At 42.8% G+C, this 15,705-nt stretch overlaps 1 protein-coding gene across 1 annotated transcript in view; it reads left to right on the forward strand.

Moving 5' to 3' along the window:
• The first annotated feature begins 10,288 nt into the window (after positions 1-10,288).
• RASA2 (RAS p21 protein activator 2) overlaps positions 10,289-15,705 on the forward strand; it is a 144,465-nt gene continuing 139,048 nt past the window's right edge. The window contains exons 1-2 of the mRNA XM_035704945.2: positions 10,289-10,390; positions 14,190-14,420. The gene's annotated coding sequence lies outside the window, so the exon portion shown is untranslated. The remainder of the gene's footprint in view (positions 10,391-14,189; positions 14,421-15,705) is intronic.

The raw sequence follows: 15,705 nt of genomic DNA on the forward strand, positions 1-15,705 counted from the left end.
AGTACACATAGTGTTTAATACTTTATTTAATTTAACAATATATCATGGAGAACCTTCCGGGTGGGGAAGGGGCACGTGGATCCATCTGTCTCATTCTTTTAATGCCTACATAGCACTCCCTTGTAGGAGTTTGTTAAACGTTTGTTTCCAGTCTTTTCTTTATTCATGCATTTTAGACCATTTTTACAACAAAGATGGAATCAAACAGGGAAAGAGTTTCCTGCTTAACTCTCACCCAGAAACGCCAATAAACAGAAGCCCCACTCCGTTCTGAAGTTCCTGGTAGTTTGGATGAATGTGATTCAAATCCTGAGCTCTTGAGCAAAAGTCTTCAGACTCATTTTGCTCTGTATTAAATGCAAGCTGAACAGAAGTGCTCCTGTCTGCAGGGTCCCCTGTTGTTTAGACAAAAATGGGATGTAGGGAGGAAACGAGAAGAACCTAAGATGGACGGATGGGAAAGTTGGACCGGGAAGCACCTCCCCTCATCTCCAGGCCCCCTTCATGCCACCTTTATTCCTTCTCTCTGTGCTCCCAGCCTTCTCTGCCTCTCCCTGGCTGCAGCACAAGACGTTGGCCAGCTGACAGGACCTCACAGGCAGTGTCCATCAGACAGAGACGGCCATCCCTGGGTGCTAATTGCCAGTTTCTGGAAAAGGATGTCTGATTCCTGCCTCCCTCCCCCCTCTACTGAAGACACTGGTTCCCCTTGGTCGGTTTAGTCCGGATCCAATTAGCTCTGGTTAAAGGGACTGAGCCCCCTTAGGAGACTGCAGAAGCCTAATCCTGAGGGCAAACCCAACATTCAGAGAAGGCGGGGTGGGCTGGGAGAGGCCCTCAAGTGCCCACCACGAGGTCCTGAGGGAGGAGGTCAATAGCTGCATCCACAGGAGCCTTGACACCTGCTATGTGGCTTCCAGCCTTGCTGGGCAGCTTTCCTTCCCCAAATGTCCCACACAGATGTACCTGGACAGTTGTTAAAAGGCCCGCCTGGCTTAGGGGTGGGCTCAGGCCTTGTCTCATGACAGCATTTCCCCCATATCTTTGGGTGGGATGGCGTGGGACAACGCAAAGTGTGTGATTTGAGTAGGTATTTGTAAAGGAGACCTCACCTCCCACCCCCCGACACATACTACACATTAAAAAGTGTACTTGTTTTGACAGCGTTTTCACCTCCCTTCGCCAATTTGCAAAAGTGTTCTTAAGAAACTTTCTAAACTTGTTTATGCCCAACTTGTCTTTGAATGCATTCTTTTTGAAAACATATTTGTTAAAAAAAAAAAAGAAGAAAACATGTTTATAAGTGCAAAGTGGATAATGTAAACAAGCTGTCAGCATTTGAGAGAAAGCTGGGGGACCCCCGGGCAGGATCTATGCCTAAATTGCCACCTGCTGTAACCTCCACAGCCCTTGTAACAGCTTTAGCCTGAAAGCCCAGCCGGCCCTGCCCTCGCTAGGCCTCAGCCCTGCGCCTTCTCTCTCAAGGAGACCGAACCAGACGCGCAGACCGAGGAGGGGCCTCCACCTCTGTGCCGACCGGAGGGAAGCTCTTGCCAGCAGAGGTCACTGACGCGCCGGCTTGGGGTTCGGCAGCCGCCGAGGCCGCAGGGTAGGTCCCCGCCCTCCCCGATTCTTGCTCCTTCCTGTCCATTCATTTGCTCCCTGCTTGGCATATTGAAGGAAATAACCCCAGTGGCGCGTTAGCAAGGTGCGTGCATGCCGTGGACACTTTTTCTCACTGCTACCTACCCTTTTTTTTTTTTTTTTAAGATTTTATTTATTTATTCATGAGAGACATAGAGAGAGAGGCAGAGACACAGGCAGAGGGAGAAGCAGGCTCCATGCAGGGAGCCCGACGTGGGACTAGATCCCGGGTTCCCAGGATCAGGGCCTGGGCTGCAGGCGGCGCTAAACCGCTGAGCCCCCCGGGCTGCCCTACCTACCCTTTCATAGCCCAAATCTGAGTCTTTAGTTTAACATTAAGGTAATCCTCGGAATAAGACAGGCAGTAACATGTGACACAGAGCAGCAGGGTCCCCTCCAACCTTGGATGGCATCTGACCAGGTGCAGCCCGATCCGGAAGCTAGTTATAGCTGCTTCTTGCCTGGATTCCTGGGACCAGGAATCACCCCACCACACACACACACACACACACACACACACACACACAGACATGCGCCTGAAGGTAACACGGACAGAGACCCCTATGATGCAGGGATGGGCGCTGTGTATGGCGTGGGGCGGTACAAGCCAGTGAGAAGGGCAAGGGCGAGGGTCCTGTGGCCGCCTGCAAAGAATGAGAGGCATTGAGCAGCCACCTGTGAGCCCAGGGCTCCCCGTGGACAGCAGCTGCATACATGGGACCAGTTTGCCAGCATTCTGTAGTGGCAAGAGATGCTACGAGGGGTCATGCGTCCATTAAGAGGGGAGGGGAGGGGACGCCTGGGTGGCTCAGCGGTTGAGCATCTGCCTTTGGCTCAGGTCGTGATCCTGAGGTCCCGGGATCGAGTCCCTGCATAGGGCTCCCCACGGGGAGCCTGCTTCTCCCTCCACCTGTGTCTCTGCCTTTCTCTCTGTCTCTCATGAATAAATAAATAAAATCTTTAAAAAAAAAAAAAAAGAATGCAGGGGGAAGAAACTGCATCTGTAGGATGGGGCAGAGAGTAGTAGGGCACCTAAAAACCACTGAATTGCAATAGGACAGCGCCCACCGATACTGGGGGGTGAGGGGGCGGGGGCTGAGGTGCTCCCGGCGTCAGAGGCCAAGGGAGACGCCAGCTTCCCAGGCCGCGGGATGTGTAGCCGCCCCTGCGCCCTGGCAGCCGGGTAACTGCACCTCACAGCCCCTGGGCGACAGATACGTGATGGCCCCGGAAAACCGGGAGGTGCAGGGGTTACAGCGGCAGCAGGACACCCCGGGAAGCCAAGGGAACCACCCACTTGTCTGGGAAGAGCGCCGAGCAAGAAGCAAGTGACCTAAGCCTCAGCTACTCAATCGCACTTCCAGGGTCACAGCGAGTGGCTCAGGATTGTGCATGTGACCCGCTCAGCGCCAATGAGACTTAAGATTCCTGGGAACCCTCGGAGAGAGGCGGTTCCTCCCGGCGCTGGGCTTGGAGCTGAAGGAGTGCGAGCTACTGCTGCAGAGCCCGGTGGCCGTCGGCCTCCCCCTCCTCCTCTCCCTCCTCCTCTCCCTCCTCCTCCTCCTTCTCTTCCTCCCCCTCCTCCTCTCCCTCCTCCTCTCCTCCTCCTCCTCCTCCTCCTCCTCCTCCTCTCCTCCTCTCCTCCTCCTCTCCCTCCTCCTCTCCTCCTCCTCCTCCTCCTCCTCCTCCTCCTCCTCCTCCTCCCTCCTTTAAGATTCGGTTTATTTATTTGAGAGAGAGAAAGAGAGAATGAGCAATGGGGAGGGGCAGAAAGAGAAGGAGACCCAACTGCCTTCTTGTCAGCACCAGGGGGGACTGGAGCTTTGTGGAACCACCTGGAGCTCCTGAGTTCGTAACTCATCCAGTGGAAGAACCTGGAAATGGAGGGAAATTGAGTGCTGATGGCACTATTTGAGCCCTGAATGCAGCCATACCTGGAGTTAATTTTACTCCTGGGTTTTCTGGAAGCCAACAAATTCCCCCTTGTGCTCATGGAGACTGCACTCTTGCACCTCCTGGGCGAGAGGGGAGGTTAAGTGTTCTCTGACCCACTGCTGACATCTGATACCCTTAGGATGCTTTGTATTGAAGTTGACCTTTGTATTGAGGTTGAGATAAAACCAGCTGGCCAAGGCAAGCTGCCCTGGCTCCTAAAGTCCCCTGATGCTTGCCCCTTACAAACTATCCAGACCATTCTGAATCGTTGTGACCATTCCTGACCCCAGAGTGGGAGCCAACGGCTTGAAGGCAATGCATCTGAAACTCTAAGATCAACACAGAGATGCCAGCATTCCTATTACTACAGAAAACAAAACACATTTAGAAGCATCTCGTTGACACTGAAGTTAAAACTTCAACCTTAGATGTAGAAGAGCTTCTAGCAGGAGAGAGATGAGAAATTAATTGGATCGTTCCCATAATTACTAATTTAAATATGTAAAGTGTCACTGGTTTTTCCCTTTATGCAAAGCTCTGCCTTTATTCCTTTTTTAAGAGATGGTTAAAAAAAATACCTAGGGTGGGGGGGCCTGGCTGGCTCAGTCATAGGAGGTTGTTGCTCTGGTCATGAATTCAAGTCCCACTTTTAGTGCAGAGATTACTTAAATTAATAAACTTTAAAAAGAATTATCTAGGGTCATTTCTGCTTTTGTTCCTTTTTTTTTTTTTTTTTTTTTTTTACTGAAGTTAAACATACCCACAGTACAGTGCACAAAGCTTAACTGTATACAGCTTGATGGATTTAGCATATGAAAAACAAGTGATCTGTTCTCTTTGGGTCTGTAGTCCTCATCTGTCAGGTGAATGTTAATGAGGCAGCAATTCTCAGAGATTTCTTCCAAGCCAGTGACCCCCTGAGTTCTGGATGTTTTCATGCAGTAGCACCTATATCACTGGTGCAATGAGTCCTTTTCTGCACACCTGATACCTTGACACTGTGTGGTTGGCCCCAGATAAATCTTTGTTAGGCTGTTTCCCCGGGACTGCCTCTGACACTACTTCCAGAAGAGCCCAGCTTTGGGAACAGGAGGCTGTTGACCGAAGAGCCCCTGGCCCACGCCACTGCCACAGTCATCACAGTGAACACAGCACCTGGATGAGAGGAATCAGGGAACCCATCACAGCCACACTGGTAAATGACCACATGGAGAGGGTTTAATAGGTATTTACTGGATGAATGGAGAAGTGGATGGATCTCCATTCCAAATGCTTCAGGGAGGCAAAAAGAACTAAACAAAGAAGAAAGCTGGTTTTGAAGTAATCAGGCTATTGTCTTGACAGGAAAGAGGATTCCCTGGCCATCCAGCCTGATGCTTATTGTTCAAATCAATTACCAGTTTCACTGTCGTGTAACTGCACAATCAAACTGCTTGGAAATCCTCTGGAGTCCAACATCTTGCTTTAAGCTGTAAGGAAACCAGAGTGTTTATAAAGTGTTTGCTGAAGGGTTTGTGTTATGCCTGATAATATTAGATCAGCTGGGGGAAAAGCATGTGTATCAGTTAGGATGCTTTGGACAGCAATCCATAGAAAACCCAACTTAACAAGATGTCCCGAAGTAGGCAGTTCCAAAGCTCAGTTGTATCAACAAGGACTTGGGCCTTTATTCACCTCTGTCAACTGCTTATAATACCTACACTCTACAGAAGGTGGCCAGAGCAGCAGGCCCTCACACAAGTCCAAAACCAAGAAGAAAAGATAGCATGGCAGCATTTTCTCCCTACCTTTCAGCAATCCACAGTCTAGACCAATCCCTGGCAAGGAGGAAAGGCATGGTTGCAAGAACGGTTATCCTCTGGGATTGACTCCTTGTCACCAATTAACTGTACAAAATCGGGGCTTTTTGAGCATGGAAGGAGAAGACATCTTCTATAGCATGGCCACATTGGCTGTCATTGGCAATCGTCCAGCCCAATCCAAATTCAACTAAGTAAATTATTTTTTAACTTTAAATAATCCATTTCCACAGTAAAAGTGGATGATAGCCATTGACCAGGCAACTAAGGGCTCTGCATAAAAAGCTCTAGTGGCTTCTAGAGGCCATTGGTGACAATGAAGGCCTTCTTGCTCTGTTTACAACAGATTCTCTCCAGCAAATGTAGAGACTTGATAAGTGTGTCGGCCTCTTCCTGGGTAAAGGTCATGGCTCTGGGAGAAAGCAGCTCATTGTGTGGCCTCACGGAACAGTCATCACTTGTTCCCTCTTAGTGAAACTCAGCAGTCTGGGACCAGAACTGAGTACCCTTCAACTTCCCTTGCTAGCTCCACCTCAAGAGCACACCCACATGAGCCTGGATAAATGGTCCTGTGAGGGAGGCATGTGGGGGTGGGCAATGATCCTGGGAGGGCCAGAGGTTGAGGGCAAGGGGTGATTTCCCAGGAAGTACCAAAAATGTCACCTAAGAGGCTCATGTACTAACAATTAGCCTTTTATTCCCACCCTTTCTCTACAGTTATGTGGGCAGGACCACGGCTACCCTGGATGCAGTGTGTATGTGTGTGGAGGAGAGGGGGGTGTTAGAGGAGATCAGGATTGGTGGATGTGCGTGAGTAGGAGAGAAGCGGCAGGGCCAGAGTTCCAGAGAGTGAGTTGTACCTGTTGTGATTAACTCACCCCTAGGGATCACCCTGAGTCCACATGGGTGCCACTCTTTTCCCTCCCAGGTTTGGGAAGAGTGCATGGGACCCACTGGGTGAAAGAACTGGTACATGCTCGATCATTATGACTGTCATGGGCTCTCTTGGCCTCTTTTCTGCCTTCTTTAGTGTTCTGCTGTCTCCCTCATCCTTTCTCCTTGTCTCCACGTTTGCTGCAATACCTCCCCCCAGGTCCACTTCCCCAGAACAGAAGATGTGTACCATTGGAGGCACACAAGATCGTTTCAGGAACACATAGATGAACATTTCATAGTTTCATAGATATGCATTTATTTTACTTGTCATTACAAAAAACAATTGTAAGTTGTATATTGGCGCTGAGAATTCCATTGGTTCTCGAATTCTTCCACCAGGAAAAGAATATTGAACTCCCCCTAGAGGCTGGAGGAAAACAAGGCCCCAGTGGAAGGCATTTGGCATCTTGGAACCTAAAAGCCAGTGATTTCACTATGTAAAAAAATCATATTTTTGGGCTCCTAATCCAGTGCTTCTCTCTCCATATCATACTTCCATTAAATGTATCTGTCTCACTTTCTTCTTTCCTATTAACAAAAATCTTGTAAAGTACCCAGTGGAAATAGCTGCTTTCTAGAGGACAATATAGAAACTGGTAATTTCTGGTTCTTCCCTGATTTCTAATTCCACTTTCATCTAAGTCTCTTAACAAATCTCTAAATATCCTTCTTTTAATTTCCTCAGCCAGGAAATTACAGGACATCACCAACATTTTAATGAGTTCTTAGTTAAGAATCTCAAAGGTAATAACTATCTGTAGCCTAGTTTCAAGGAAAGTTGCACTGAAATTAAATTCCAATAGCCCAAAATAAAAAGCTACACCATATACAAGATTATATAGTTCACGTTTATGTGCCAATCTTTTTTTTTTTTTTAATTTCTCTTTTTCTCATTGCAGACTCAATGTAACTGAGACATCTAGTGTCCAGTCCTAAGAAAAACAAATTTCTACTGATTCTGGTTTTAAAGAATTCACCAAATCTGTTTCATGGTACTTGTGAGTAAAGCTATGAATTTCTCCCCCTTAATTTCAAAAAACCTCTTCATGGTGCTTTCTGGACTTAACCCTCTTCCAGGTGAAAATTATTTTCATATCACAGATGCTCACAAAAGTTTCCCAAATTTAATGTCTTTTTTTTGTTAAGATTTTATTTATTTATTCATGAGGGACACAGAGAGTCAGAGACATAGGCAGAGGGGGAAGCAGATTCCCTGCAGGGAGCCCAGTGTGGGACTCCATCCTGGGACCCTGGGATCACGACCTGAGCCAAAGGCAGATAGATGCTCAACCACTGAGCCACCCCGGCACCTCTAAAATCCTTGTTATAACAGTGTTGCCATTCACATGGATAAAATCCAAACCTTTAATTCCATCCCTCCTCCTCCAACTTCTAAAGCAATTGCCCCAGATAGAAAATGCCTCTTTAACAAACAAACCAACAAAAACCCAAAAGCACAGAACTTGGAGAGCTTCCAGGCTGGCAAACATGGACATGCAGGGAGAGTGGCGCATGCCCAAGGAGGGCATGCAAGCCTCATGCCCTTTACTCTGTACCTTGCCCTGAGTATCTCTTCCATTTGGCTGTTCCTTAACTATGTCCTTTCATAATAAATAGTAATCTAGTTAAGTGAAAAAAAAAAAGAAAATGCCTCTGTTCTTCAATGGCATTTGAGTCTAAGGTCGTACCTTGTTTTCTGGATTTCTAGTTACTAAGTATGTACATATGAGCTCAAGATATTTCAGTTATTTTGTACATATACAAAATATATGTGTTATATAAAATATAACATATTTTATAAGCTAACATAAAAAAATTTTTACAGTATAAAATACATAACATATAAATATATATACAATGTATTCATTTTTATCATATAACTAATATTTTCATATCATGTTAACTTTTCTAGATGATTTTTAAAAAGATTTTATCCATTCATTTTTGATAGAAAGAGAGCATGAGCAGGTAGGAGGGGCAGAGGAAGAAGCAGATTTCCCACTGAGTAGGGAGCTCAACCCTGGACTCTAACCCAGGCCCCTGGGATCTTGACCTGAGTGAAAGGCAGATGCTTAACCAATTGAGCCACCCAGACATCCTTCATGGTAACTTTTAAAAGTGAATTATATCTTAAATATAACACCAAAAGCAAAAGCAACAACAAGAAATAGATACACTGGACATCATCAAAATTAAACACTCTTGTGTTTCAAAGGATATTATCAAGAAGATGAAAAGAGAACACTCAGAATGGTGGAAAATACTTAAAAATCATATATCTGATAAAGGACATATCTAGAATATATAAAGCACAATTACAACTCAATAATAAAAAGACACATAACCGAATTTTTAAATGGGCAAATGATCTACGTGGACATTTTCCCAAAGAAATATACAAATGGCTAATAAGCCCATGAAATGATGTTCAGCACCACTAATCATCAGGGAAATACAAATCAAAACCTCAATGAGATACCACTTCAGGGGTGCCTAGGTGGCTCAGTGGTTAAGTGTCTTTGGCTCAGGTCATGATCCTGGGGTCCTGGGATCAAGTCCCTCATCAGGCTTCCCCATGGGGAGCCTGCTTCTCCCTCTGCCTGTGTCTCTGCCTCTCTCTCTCTGTGTCTCTCATGAATAATAAATAAAATCTTTTAAAAAATTTCAGCAGTGCAGAAATATGCACTGCTGATGGGAATGTAAAATGGTGCAACCTTTTTTGAAAAAGTCCGGCAGTTCCGCAAATATTAAACATACAGTTACTATAGGGCCCAACAATTTCACTCCTGGGTATATATACTCGAGAGAAATGAAAGTATACGTCTACACACAGACTTGTACACCAATGTTTATGGCTGCATAATTCATAATGGCCAAAAAGAATAAACAACCCACATGTCCATCAACTGATGAAAGGCTAAATAAAATGTGGTATAACCACACTGCAGAATATTATTCAGCCATACGGGTGAAGTACTGATGCATGCTACAGCATGGATGGACCTTGAAAACATGTCAAGTGAAAGAAGCCACACACAGAAGATTACATATTGCATGGTTCTTCTATATATTCTAGATATGTCCTTTATCAGATAAATGATTTTTAAATATTTTCCACCATTCTGAGTGTTCTCTTTTCATCTTCTTGATAATATCCTTTGAAACACAAGAATGTTTAATTTTGATGATATCCACAGAAGGTAAATCTTTAAAGATAAAAAGTAGATCAGCAATTAGTCAGGGCTGCTTGAGGAGAAATGGAGAGTGACTCCTAACAAGTATGGAGCTTCCTTTTGGGGTAAGGAAAATGTTATAAAATTTATTGTGATGGTGGTTGTAGAACTGTGATACTAAAAAGCATTGAATGACAACTTGAGTGAATTTTATGTTGTGTGAATTATATCTCACTAAAAATGTATTAAGAAGTTAATTATAAGTAGTAACATATTTTAAATAATCAACAAAATTATTTTTGTTGCCCTGAACATCTTTGTAATCTTTATTTCTACTCATCTTGCAAAGGCTGTCAACCTCCTGAATGTCTCTACAAAGGAATTTGTAGGGATTACTGCTGAAGTTAATTCTAGACAGTGGCTTCTCCAGATGAAAATAAAACTCATTTATTTTAGAAAGAAGAAACCAAGTTCTCTACTGGGGAAGGAAGGAAGACCTCAGAAATAACCAATCACATTAGGTTAAAAAAAAAAAAAAAAGACATGAGAAAGGTGAATAAATTATAAACTAAACTGTGGCCTGACCAAGCCATGTTAACTTCCCTAAGCCCAGTTGCTGCCTCTGTTAATGGGAATGATAACCCTGCACACAGATTTCACATCAGATTGCCACAGGGCTGTTGCAAAGGTCAGAGGACTATCTGCCAGTAATGGTGACTTACTGCCCCAGTTGGCCAAGCTTCTCAGTTTTGAAACCAAAGTAGTCCCCAGAAAACCTAGATGAGTTGGGTATCTTACTACCAACTGAGATTTAATGTCCAGAGTAGATTTTGGAGCATGGAAAGAAATATACACATTAACATGTGTCTGAATCAATATTCAGTTCATTTAAGTCAGAAAAAGGTAAGTTCAAAGTCACCTATCAACATAGTTGTTCTATTCATAAATCTAGATGTTCAAAAATATAAAAATAAGAATAATTATCTTTAGAAATGTTACTTAGAAAATGTTTAGAAATGTTACTGCCATTATTATTTGGTCAACATTCATTAGCTTCTCTATATCAATTCTTAACAAGGTAAATCAAAATTCTATTCATTGTATTTTGAGAAGTGGCTAGATGATTCTAACAGTTCATCTGGAAGAAAAACAAGAATAGGTAAGATAAATTTCAAAGGTAATAGTAATGAGGAAGACTGAGGTATGAAAAGGTGTTAAATAGTTATTGTGGTCAAATATGTGTGTATGTGTGTATGTGTGTGTATCTCATTCTTGAGCTAATGTTCCATTAACTTATGAAGTTAAAAGATTATATCCCCCTAACAAATAACTACTTATATAGATTGAACTAAGTAAATACCCTTAAAACACTTAAAGCAATGTTTACAAATTTAATGTCAAATCCTCTCAGGCATTTCAGTTATTCCATAAAACAGTTATAAATTCAACAAACAAGGATGCCTGGGTGATTCAGTCAGTAGACTCTAACCCTTGGTTTTGGCTCAGGTCGTGATCTCAGGATTGTGAGATGGAGCCCTGCAACAGGCTCCATGCTTAGTGTGAAGTCTGCTTAAGATTCTCTCTCTCTCTCCATTCTCCCTCTGCCTCTCCCCTGGCGCTCTCTCTCTCTCTCTCTCTCTCTCTCTCAAATAAATAAATCTTTTTAAAAAAATTCAATAAGCAAAATCTTGCTAAATCCAAACAATTAACAAAACTAAAAGGCAACCTACAGAATGGGAAAAGATATTTGCAAATGACATGTCAGGTAAAGGGTTAGTATCCAAAATATATAAAGAACTTATACAACTCAATGTCTCCCAAACAAATAATCCGATTAAAAAATGGGCAGAAGGGGATCCCTGGGTGGCTTGGGATCCCTGGGTGGCTCAGCAGTTTAGAGCCTGCCTTTGGCCCAGGGCATGATCCTGGGGTCCTGGGATCGAATCCCATGTCGGGCTCCCTGCATGGAGCCTGCTTCTCCCTCTGCCTGTGTCTCTGCCTCTCTCTCTCTCTCTCTCTCTCTCTCTCTCTCTCTCTGTCTCTTGTGAGTAAATAAATAAAATCTTTTTTAAAAAATGGGCAGAAAACAAAAACAGACATTTCTCCAAATAAAACATACAGATGTCAATATTCTGAAACTTCTTGATGAACAATATTATAGGAAATATCTTTTAGAACATTTAAAGCACTTTGCAATATAAGGAAATAGAGACTTAGAAATGTTACTGCCATTATTTGGTCAACATTCATTAGCTTCTCTATATCAATTCTTAACAAATACTTGTTGAATAAGATGTAAGGGGGTAAAGCAAAATTCTATTCATTGTATTTTGAGATGTGGCTAGATGATTCTAACAGTTCATCTGGAAGAAAAACAAGAATAGGTAAGATAAATTTCAAAGGTAATAGTAATGAGGAAGACTGAGGTATGAAAAGGTATTAAATAGTTATCGCGGTCAAATATGTGTGGTATTGGCACAGTAAATTGACAGGCTGCTTAAGGGAACAGAAATGGGGATGCCCAGGTGGCTCAGTGGTTGGGCATCTGCCTTTGGTTCAGAGTGTGATCCTGGAGTCCCCGGATCGAGTCCCACATCAGGCTCCCTGCATGGAGCCTGCTTCTCTCTCTGCCTGTGTCTCTGCCTCTGTGTGTGTGTGTGTCTCTCATGAATAAATAAATGAAATCTTTAAAAAAAAAAAAAAAAGGAACAGAAATGTCGGGCACCCTGGATGGCTTAGTTTGTTGATGATCCCACTCTTGATTTCGGCTCAGGTCATGATCTCAGGCTTGTGAAATCAAGCCCTGGGTTGGGCTCCTTGCTAAATGTGGAGCCTGCTTAAGATTCTCTCTCCCTGGGCGCCTGAGTGTCTCAGTCAGTTAAGTGTCTGCCTTCAGTTCAGGTCATAATCCCAGGGTCCTAGGATCGAGCCCTGCATCAGGCTCCCTATTTGGTGAAGAGTCTGCTTCTCCCTCTGCCTCTCTCCACTGTGTGTACGCATGCGCACTTTCTCTCAAATAATATCTTTAAAAAAAAAGATTCTTTCTCCCTCTCTCTGCTCCTCCTCCCCACTGCTTATGTGCATATGCGTGTGCATGCATATATTCTCTCTCTCTCTCTCTCTCTCTCTAAAAAACAAAAATTTAAAAATAAAGGGAACAGAAATGAAAGTTATAAAATTGGTAATTACATATAAAATTATATAGTTTATAACAAAAGAAGGAACACAAACCAATGAAAAGTAAATGGTCTATTAAACAAATGGTGTTGAGATTATTGCCTATTTGGGGGAAATGTGAAGTTTGGTTCCAACAATATACTAAAATAAATTTCAAATGAATTATAGAGTATAATGGAAAAAATAAAATCAGACAAACAAAAACTAAGTGCACCTACATCTGATCTTTAAGCAAAAGATATTCTCGGCCCCAAAATGATGACAATTATCACAAAGGACAAGATTGAGTATGGGCCAATAAATATTGACAAATTTCTATGTGATGAGATCACTACAAACAAGGCTGCACACACACACACACACACACACACACACAGGGAGACTAGGTGGAAATATCAGTCCATCACATATACACACAAATGACTGTGTGTAAGTATTTCCTAGAATCAGCTAGAAGAAAACATGCTCCTATTCTCATTCTTCCAAACAAAAGGATCATATAGAGGTTCCACTTCTGATACAGTACCAGGAGACAGAAAAGGAAATAAAAGACAAAATATCAAATACCAAAACACAGAACTTTGAAAAAGAGTTTGGAAATCCACAAGTAGAGATATACAAGCCAACAATTCCACTTTAACACTGGCTTAATAAAACCACTGACGAGACCATGGGTACTCAACATCATTTAAGTCAATAAGCATTTCTCCTAAAGTGGACAAATAGGCCAAGGTGTGTGTATGTGTTTGACATATAGTGTTTAAAAATATGTGTCCCCCCCAAAATAATATGTGTCCCTATGAAACGTAATTAATAATGTATTTGGCCAAGATTCTGTTAACCGTTATGTTCGTGTTTTCCAGCATAACAACAGATGTTTACACTCATGACTGAAGAACTGCATGTTCTTGTTTCTTTTCAATAATCTTCTATTGATGAAAGTGTTGCCACACCATCACTATAGAATGGACTTCTCTCCCAAATAGCTGTATCTGCAAGTGACTCATGCATAGCACATAAGGCAGTTTTATTAATTGTTCCATTCCTGACTACACTTGTATAATAGATATTTGACTACGATTTATTATAGAATATTTCTTTATCTGAAGTGTAGACAATGGCATTGAACACAGCTATGTGGGACACTTGGGTGGCTCAGTGGTTGAGCATCTGCCTTAGGCTCAGTTCGTGATTCCAGGGTCCTGGGATCCAGTCCCACAATGGGCTCTCCACAGGGAGCCTGCTTCTCCCTCTGCCTATGTCTCTGCCTCTCTCTAGGTCTCTCATGAATAAATAAATAAAATCTTTAAAAAAATAAGTAAGTAAACACAGCTACTGTTTAAAAGAGGTAAGAAAAAAGTAAGTTTGGCTGATGAAATGAAACCAAATTTAAAAATGCAAAACAAATAAAATTGTAAAATACCAGAAAAGATCCTGGATCAGCAAAAGTTAGGACTACCATATGTTTATTTGTAAAGGGCTAGGTCATTGGGTAAAAAGCTGGATATTCTGTTTTACCCAACAGGTGGCACTACTCTAGCACTCTGCCTCGGAACACGAGCTGGAGAAAGAAGGCCGCCACCAACCACCGAGACCACTTCCTGTAGCAGAGATCACGGGATCCGTTATTTGACTGTGTTTGATTGTGGCCTTCAAGAACCTCACACTGTGACAAAATATAACCCAGGAGCCCACAAGCACTTAGCACTTAGTAAAATGTATTTGATGAGGATGATTCCAGTCATTCTTCCTAAAGGTAAGTTCATTTACTCAGGCAATAAATATTTACTGAGTACCTGTCACAGATAAGGCCCCATGCTTGTTACTGGAGATATGATAGTGAAGGAGATACTGGGACCCTCTTCTTTTGTATCCTATGGTCTAGCAGAGGAAACAAACATTACCGAAATGCTGACATTAATGATGTGATGATGACGTAACGATGTAATCATGTTAATCATAATAATCACTTATTATGATAAGTGAACCAAAGGAAAAGTATAAGCCATATAATGATATGGACATTAGGACAAGGTGAATCAAGGCAGAAGGAGTGCATTTGTAAGAACCAAGCTCTGTACAGAATAAGAGAGGAATTGTCTAAAATGTTAAAATCTACCCTGTACATATCTACTAAGTTATTAGGAGTATCTGTGACATTCTTAAAATAACTCCTGCCATGGGATGGTAACCAACAGACACGATAGCAACAGACAGAGAAAAAGTGTCCCATTCATCTCCCATGAAATGTTATGCTTAAGTCAAAGTATGGAATGGGTCCCATCCTTTCTCTCCAAAATCCCTTTCCTTCCTCTAGCCTCTCTCCCACAAAAGGCAGTAATTTCATCAGAGGTGGCACATAACCCATAACTTCAATTTCCCAAATATGGTTTTCTTCATGGCAATTCCCTTCCCATGAAACAGCCAGAAACTCTAGCTCTCTCAAAGCTGAGTTTTTAGTTTCTTACCTCATTATTCAAGGATCTCCATGACATGCCCTATATTCCTTTCAGTCCCCCTTCCCACTGGCCCTGGTGCAAATCCAGTAGGCAAGGAATATAGACAAATACCACCCCTGGAATAGACACTGCCTATCTCTCTTTCCTGCCTCTGTTCCATGCCTTCCCCCCACACCATTCCAGGCATCTGAAGTGGCTTTCTCCCTCATCGATAACTGATGCCTTCCTTAAAACAAAATTACCAACTTTTTAAGTGTTAAAAGTCCTTAAAAAAAAAAAAAAAGAACATCGATGATATAAATAGTGGCTTGTTTCTAACATTTTGCTTGGCAAAATAAGTTGATAACTTTACATTGGTCCTCACATTAAAAACATTTTATTACATGGATCTTTTGAGTTGTCGAGTCAGAGAAGGACAACCCTACAAAGAAGTCTCCCTTTGCAAGCCCTGGCCTGGCTCCATTTGAGAGGAAATGGGAGGACTGTCCTAGCCCTGAGGGCCCTGTGAATTGAGGCCAAGAGACATCGAGGATAGCAAAGAGCCCTTTCTCCTCTGTTAAGATTTGCCCTCAGAGTTCTGGT

The sequence above is a fragment of the Canis lupus genome, chromosome 23 (genome assembly GCF_003254725.2).
Source record: "Canis lupus dingo isolate Sandy chromosome 23, ASM325472v2, whole genome shotgun sequence".
Taxonomy (NCBI): domain Eukaryota; kingdom Metazoa; phylum Chordata; class Mammalia; order Carnivora; family Canidae; genus Canis; species Canis lupus.